Source organism: Oculina patagonica, unplaced genomic scaffold, assembly GCF_052425735.1.
Source record: "Oculina patagonica isolate OP01 unplaced genomic scaffold, crgOcupat unplaced6, whole genome shotgun sequence".
Classification (NCBI taxonomy): domain Eukaryota; kingdom Metazoa; phylum Cnidaria; class Anthozoa; order Scleractinia; family Oculinidae; genus Oculina; species Oculina patagonica.
The window spans coordinates 287,303-294,720 of NW_027558470.1; the positions used below are offsets into that span (position 1 = coordinate 287,303).

General features: G+C 40.3%; 2 pseudogenes; both read right to left on the reverse strand.

Moving 5' to 3' along the window:
- Window positions 1-2,969: 2,969 nt before the first annotated feature.
- Window positions 2,970-4,874, reverse strand: LOC144640992 (ryncolin-1 pseudogene; annotated as a pseudogene).
- Window positions 4,875-5,433: 559 nt separating this feature from the next.
- Window positions 5,434-6,427, reverse strand: LOC144640995 (uncharacterized; annotated as a pseudogene).
- Window positions 6,428-7,418: the final 991 nt, after the last annotated feature.

Sequence of the window (7,418 nt, forward strand, 5' to 3'; positions counted from 1 at the left end):
GTGAAGGTATCCTAGACGATAATACAATTGAGTTCGGTCAGGGGCCATAATCAGGGACCGAGACCATTTCTATGTGGGTTGAACCCATGATATGGGGCAATTTTGCTATTTTTAGAAAAAATTGCACCATCGCGCTGCCGCGAGGATGTCGCATGGATGTCGCGCAAAGAACAAAAAACATTATGATGTAATGTACATGAAATGATTCATATATGAACTGCGGATGTATATGAAAGTGATAAATGATCGTCGCAGTGAATTTCCAATTTAAGCAATTGGAATAAAGAAGCCTGAAAAAAAAAATTCAGGGCTTCAACGGGATTCGAACCCGTGACCTCCGCGATACCGGTACGATGCTCTACCAACTGAGCTATTGAAGTCACACATTGGGAGCGAGGTCAATTGTGAGTTCATATTTTCCCGTGAGAGGAGTGAAATGATGTAATGTATATGAAATGATTCATATATGAACTGCGGATGTATATGAAAGTGATAAATGATCGTCGCAGTGAATTTCCACTGCGACGATCATTTATCACTTTTAAAAAACATTATGGCGTTCAAAATTACTCAATTTCTTTTAGCAGCTGCTATTTGAAATTTAAGTCAAGTCCTTGCTAAGAACTCCCTTGACAGTGATTCAGAAAGTGAGAATGATGCAAGTGATTCGGATGTCTGCAGTGGCATTTTTTGGACAAATCCAGTGGCGAAGAACAGCGCGGCAGCGATATAGAGCAGAAATCATATTTGTGCCGAAATACGAGTCCCTTGCCGATCTTTCTTCGATTCTTTTTTGTACTTCAGGCTCGCAAGTTATATGAGAATTTAATATCACAAATGATCACTGAGGAAGGAGAGTAGTACCGGGAATACCTTGACATGTGCCCTTAAATACTTTTCCATTAACTCTATCCAGACCGGACGAGGGGGGGGGGGGGGGGCAGAAAGTGCCCGCGCGGAATCCGCCCCTCTCGGTCTGAAAAGATCAAAAAAAGCCCGGTCTGAATAGGGTTAAAGTCATTATTGTTGCTGTGAAAGATTTCTGTAGTATCATGTATTGCATTTTCAATGCAACAATGACATGGAATAATTAAAAACAATTCCTTAAAAGCTGCAGTTCAGTTTGGCTAGCCACCCAATCCACCCTCCCTGGCTCCGCCCCTACCAACCACATTCAATTAAGTTAAGTAACAGCAGCTTGCCTTCACTTTTTTACTCATTTAATGAAACTTACAATTACCTCTAAAGAACACCTTTTTTAAAATGGCACCATATACCATAACTTTGAATGTTCTATGAATTGAAAAAAAAAAGTAGCCAAAAAAGGACGTCAGTTTTTTGGTTCATGCCCTTTTTTAAATATTAACGCAAACCGAAGAGCCACCGAAGCAGCTGCTACATTCCTGTCTGAAATTGGGTAGGGAAAATCGCAAATTTTGGTCTGAAATAGAATGATGATTTTAACAAGCGCGCCCAACACCAAGGCTACGTTTACACGGGACCGGACTATTGGTTAACCACTCATTTGTGTGCGGTACTTAGGGATAACTAAAGGTAAGTTCAAGAATCACACGCTGGCGTGTACATATTGATTTAGTTGATAGGAGCTTATTTGTGAGTGGGCTTATTTACCCGAGAATGAACTTGTAGAGGAACTACAAACTTTGTGGGAGGCCCGGGGGTACTATACTTTCGGGCGGAGCCTCCCCGTATATGCCATTATAGGAAGTACCCCGCCCCTCCCCCTTTGGGGTGGGAGGTTGAAGAAAAAACGAGAAAAAATAGCGAGTGAGACCAAGTTTTTGAATGTGCTCCCAACAGGCATTGCGCCGATAAACGATAGAAATACGTGCAATGTTACCGTTATATAAAGAACGAATATATTTTTCATGTGGTTCACTTGTACAATAGTAAATAGCTTCTGACCAATCAGCGCGAGTTTCATCTTTAGTTATTGAATAATAATAAATTAACAATAGCATTCGACAACAGTTACCAGTCTTTCGTTATGTTCTAGATAAATCAGTTATTGCACAATAATATCTGGATAAACTAAAATGTATAATACAATATAAATAGTTTCCGTTAATAAAACATTTCCCAGAAAGTTGCTAAGAGTCATGTTAAAAGTGAATTTAGTTGCTATTTTGGTTGCTAAAGCTATTTTATAATTAGTCTATTGGTTAGTCAGTTAATTAGTCAATTAGATAGTTTAGCTTGTCAGTTATTTAGTTACTAAGTTAATTAGTCAAGTTAGTAAGTTAATTAGTTAGTTTTCATTTAACGGTTTTAATGATTCTTAGTTTTTTTTCATCATTACAGCTTAGCTATTTTATTAGTTAGTAAATTTTTTTATCACTGATGCAAATTTTTAATGTAAATTTCATAGTTTTTAATAATCATGTTTTACTGTAAAGCGCCATGAGCCGTGAATATGGCGCTATATAAATCTTTTATTATTATTATTATTATTATTATTATTATTATTATAATTGTTATGTTCCTTACGTAATGTTTGCTTAAAGTCCTTAGCGCCGAGACCAAACCATGGTCCTGGGGCACTAAAGGGTAGCCAGTTTTTAGCTTGACAACACCCTCCTCAAAATATGCGCTGTACCCAGCAAGGTTATCTTCTGTAGTTCACTGATGCTTATTTGGCCGGGGATTCTTCCAATATAACTCTCTAGTCCCTTTTTGATAGCTCCAAGTGCTCCAATGATAACTGGTATCGTTTCCGTTCTCATGCCCCACATTCGGCTTGTTTCGATTTCCAAGTCCTTATATTTAGATAGTTTTTCAATGACTTTCTCTGATGTTCTGTCTTATTATTATTATTATTATTATTATTATTATTATTATTATTATTATTATTATTATTATTATTATTATTATTATTATCATTATTATTATTATTTGCACGTTAAACTCTATTACACTACTTTCAAACAGAAACATGAAAATCAGTTCGATCAAAAATCCACTGGTCTTATTTTCATCTCGGTCCTCTTCAGGGAGTATTCCTGTCCATTCCAATGATACCAGTTTACACCATCAGCCTCGGGGGGGGGGGGGGGGGGGGGATTTCCATGACGATAGATTCCATTCAGGTTAAAGCTGTGACAGTCGGAGTACCACCAGCCCCCGTGGTGTAAGATGGCACAGTTGTTCCCCACACGGTCATCGTTGTCCTGATCTCGAGTTGTAAATGGTTGATCACGGTGCCAATCAAGAGAGTCACCAGCAGTTCCTGACACATTAAATCAAGAAATTAGCAACCATTAACTAGCCTGTGTACAGCAGCCAGCTCAAATTGTAAACTTGATTTACTAGCTAATATATATATATTTTGTAATGTTTTAATTTCAATTTTCTTATCGCTCAATATTATTTTCTCGGTATATTAGCATAATCTTGCTAGAGGCCTAATAAGCCTCATCAACCCGAGTTGAAACAATCTATTAAAATTTTTAACAAGCAACTAAGCCACCCTCACCCAGTAAAAACCTTTGATGGTCCTGTTTCCTATGTAAGAATATTTCTTGGAATTTAGTGACCGGTCTTAAATTAGAGGGGGAGGGGAGGGCTGGTGCAAACATAGGGAGGGCCACTGTTTTTCATGCAAGCACAAAAGGGAAGGTCAAACAATTTGGTGCATGTCATTGATGGGGGATCATTATTTTTTATGCAAAGTTGCTGGGGTCAAGGAGGTCAATCTAGAATTCTTCTGAAGTCACAGTCATTCTTCTGTAAATGTGATATAGAACACATTCTTTATTTGATGACTGTAAAGCATGGGTTTTTAATAACACTTCTTGGTCCTATGTCTAGATTCCCCCACGACTTAAACAAACACTAAATTGTCAAAGTAGAATGTAAATATATCTTTTTAACGATTAATTACTGGTTTCTTGAAGTGACCATTAGGCGCGGTGGCCTAATGGTTAGTGCGCCGGACTCCGGATCGAGCGGTCCGAGTTCGAGCCCCGGCCGGGGTCACTTGTGTTGTGTTCTTGGGCAAGACACTTTACTCTCATAGTGCCTCTCTCCACCCAGGTGTATAAATGGGTACCGGCGTTAAATGCTGGGGGGGGGGGGACCCTGCAATAGACTAGCATCCCATTCAGGGGGGAGTAGAAATATTCCTAGCCGCTTAATGCTACGGAAACCGGGATAAGCTCCGGCAGTGTGGGCCGCTTGACTCGTGGCTTATCCTTTTGAAGTGATGTAAACTAGTTACTGGGGGGAGGGATTATGCTAAATTATGAAAACTAAATTGGAGGGCCAACAGTTTTACTGCACCTGGAATGGGGAGGGTCTTCCCAAAACTGTTAGGCCAAAAAAAAAACACCAGCCCTCCTCCCCTTTAATTTATGACCGGTCCCTTATGTCCCGTTCGTATTCCACTTTAAAAAATGCACTGCTTTTACATTGCAAAATGAAGAATACCTCATACCTGCGTAAGATCCGAGGATCAGCTTGTACTTCTCATTCTCACTCATAACACCAAACTTGTCGTACTCGGCATAACGAGTATTCCCTTCGAAGTCTTTCAAATCCACACGGAGCCTCTTGGTAATACTACCTGAGGTCAGGCAATAAATTGTGTCATTCCCCAGCCAAAACTCGCCACTAAGGTCACCGAATCCATGTTTGTAGTCCCTCCAGTTAATGTAAAAATCTACCGACCCGTCCAGCCTCTTCTGAAACACTGTCCACCCCCCACCGGCTGTTGTTTGGTCACAAAACACATCAAAGGCAGATAAATTGTCAGGTTTGATTGTGTACACACCGTCTCTTTTTTCACCAGATTTGTAGATGTCAGCACAGTTCTTCAAAGCTGTAGGAGAAAATAAACGATCAAGAAAAGCATGCATGTTGGAAATCAAAATAGTCCAAGATACAGTAAAAACCCGCGTGTAAGAACCTACTTTTTTCAGAGTTTGGCAAAACAGGTTCTTATATTATGGGGGTACTTATTGACAGTTTAGGCTGAGTAGGTTCTTAATTAGGTTCTTAATTCTACAGAGTAGACATTGTTGTTGATTATCAGAAAATAGTATAAAATCTGGTCTTGTCTTCATTATAAATATTTATTAATGTACCCATGTTGCCAAAAGTCCAACAACATTAATTGATCAATGATACAGTACTGTATATAAAATTTTTCTTTCCATCAAGAACTGGTTTTGGTAAAAAAATATATAAATTAAATAGTTAAACCCCAAATATAAGAACCTGTTGAAATTTGGTTGGCTAAACAGGTTCTTATATTTTGGGGTATTAAAAAAGCAAATTTCTGCCAAACAGGTTAACACAAACGATATTATTTCCCGACGTTTCGGCGACATCATGACGCCATTATCAAGGGTAAATTGAGAAAAAAGTAATTAAATGCGAGGTTCAAAGAGATAAACATTTGCATAATGTTGGTGGCTATACAAATACTTTAGCACGGATTGAATCCGTTTGCACGTTCAAACTCGGTGTTAATTGCTTGATGTAAAGCATCTCGTTGACAAGACAATCAAATTTGTTCCTGCATTTCTTTAGTACTTTGAAACAACTGAGGAGGTCCTCGGGGACAGCACCCTCGTGGTCGTTGTCATAGTGCTTGCGTACAGAAGATGACGTGCTTTTATGGCCATCCACGCGGGCATGCAAATGCCCGCTCCGTGTAGCCAACATAGCTCCCTGTATCACACAGGTTACACTTAAACTGGTACACTACGCACTGCTGGTTAACAAGCTGTGGTTTGGTCTCACATTCTTGAAGGTCCTGGCCAATTTTCCGACTGACAAATACGGGCTGGACTGTTGTTTGGAGTTTAATGCTAAGGTCTTTTAACTGCGTCTTTACAATGTTTGCAGAAACTTGGTCCTTAAAGGGTATGACTACTCGGGTCACGTCATTTCCCACCATTTTTCCCGAAGCCTGCAATCGCTGCTGGCCAGCAACTCTCGAGTTCACAAAGGTATTGATGGTGGAGTTGATAAGATGATGAGGGTAATCTAGACGTGAGAATAAGGATTTCAAACGTTCACACTCCTCGGAAAAGAAAGGCCATGAGGAAGACAACCGGTACGCGCGATCGAGCATAGTTGTTAGTAAGCTCCGTTTGTAACGGTTGTCAACGCGACTCTGGCAGTGGACAAGTAAACCAGTATTAGCAGGCTTCACGTAAACTTTGGTCTCAATTCTAAGTGCACGGTTTAGGAGCTGGGTGCCGAGAAAGGGGAGCATTCCATCCTTTTCGATTTCCATTGTAAAGCTGACAGCGGGATGGGCGTGGTTCAGGGTGTTTAGGAAGTCCGTAACTGTAGTAATATTGGGCATTACAGTGAGAGTGTCGTCAACATACCTGCGGTAATAATCAGGCAGTTTGCCTTCTAGCTCTAGTTTCTCATCTAGCGAAGACATAAACACGTTAGCTATGTTACGGAACGTTTTTCGGTAAAAAAAAGTAGATTTTGAAACAACAAAATATTCTGTTATCGTAAAGCTAGTATATAGGTGTTTTACACCTGCTCTTAGAACAAAGCCTCCGAATAACAAATGAGCTCCAGGTTTTAAGGGCGTGAAAAGTAATATCTTTAGAATTTTCTATATTTGTATAGCCTACGTAAGTCAAACTGAGTTGTCGAAACGCTATTGGCTACAACTCGTTTATGACAATTGTCCTTTTTGTAATAACTTTGAGTTCTGCCTGTAAGCGAGTGAGTCAAGATCTCCATTAAACGCCATGTTCCTTGATGTTGTTTTGGTCCACTTGATATAAAAGATCCCGGAAGGTGGCAGGGCACTTCCCTCTCAGCCGTAGAGCTAAATCCCCGAAAAAGCCCCTGCTACAGCTAGCAAATGTCCGAGTGCCCAAATGCCCAAATGCCACTCCGTCAATTTGTTCGTACAGGGCACCATTGAACTGGAACAACTGAACCTTGGTGGACACGTTCAGCAGATCAACAAGGTCTTCTTTAGAGATGTTCAGGTCGTATGTAGAGTTAAACCAGTTGTCCCTGAAGGCTTTCTCGGCCAAGATCGCAATTGTTTCGTCTAACGGTACGTTGGTAAATAAAGATGACACGTCGTACGATACCAAAAAATTGCCTTTGCTGATTGTAAGCTCTCGCACTTCATTGACGAAATCGAAGATGTCAGTAACTGTATGTCGATTCAAAGACAGCGGTTTGAGCTTGTTATCAAGCCACTTGGCCAGTGCGTAGTTATAGGTGCTCGTTGCTGATAAAATGGGGCGTACGGCTAACTTCTTCTTATGGGTTTTTGGGAGCCCATATAGGTGCGCAAGTCTTGAGCCCGAAGGACTTACGGAGTCCGCAATGTCCTTTGGCAGGATTCTGCGAACAGTAGATTGTAGGTATTTTCAACAGCGGGTGGTAGATTGAATTTTCTAGAACACTTT